The sequence below is a fragment of the Haliaeetus leucocephalus genome, unplaced genomic scaffold (genome assembly GCF_000737465.1).
Source record: "Haliaeetus leucocephalus isolate CR32 unplaced genomic scaffold, Haliaeetus_leucocephalus-4.0 Scaffold136, whole genome shotgun sequence".
In the NCBI taxonomy this organism is placed as follows: domain Eukaryota; kingdom Metazoa; phylum Chordata; class Aves; order Accipitriformes; family Accipitridae; genus Haliaeetus; species Haliaeetus leucocephalus.
The window spans coordinates 3,035,677-3,035,986 of NW_010972572.1; the positions used below are offsets into that span (position 1 = coordinate 3,035,677).

Genomic DNA, 310 nt, shown 5'->3' on the forward strand with positions numbered 1-310 from the left:
TGCCCCGTGCTCCTGCCGCCAGCCCCCGGCCTCCCCCGCCGCCACTGCATGTCCCGCCGAGTCTGTGATCGAGCCTGGCGAAGCCGAAGGCGCGGCCGCGCGCGGAAGTGGAAAGTTATTTTAGCACTGAATAGAATATTTTTAAAATTAAAACTATTTGAAATACAGCGCCCGGTGTCTGCGGGGCGGGGCCGGGCCGCTGGCGGGAGGTTGGCAGCGGGCGGGAGCGGCGGGAAGAGCCGCGCGGCGCCGGGACTCACCGCCCCCCGCTCCCCCGCGCCTGCGCCCGCGTCCCCCCGGGAAGGCAGGG

At 69.7% G+C, this 310-nt stretch overlaps 1 protein-coding gene across 1 annotated transcript in view; it reads left to right on the forward strand.

Moving 5' to 3' along the window:
* The window catches only part of BCL7B (B-cell CLL/lymphoma 7B), a 5,128-nt gene that overhangs the window by 4,073 nt on the left and 745 nt on the right, over window positions 1-310 (forward strand). The window lies entirely within an intron of this gene.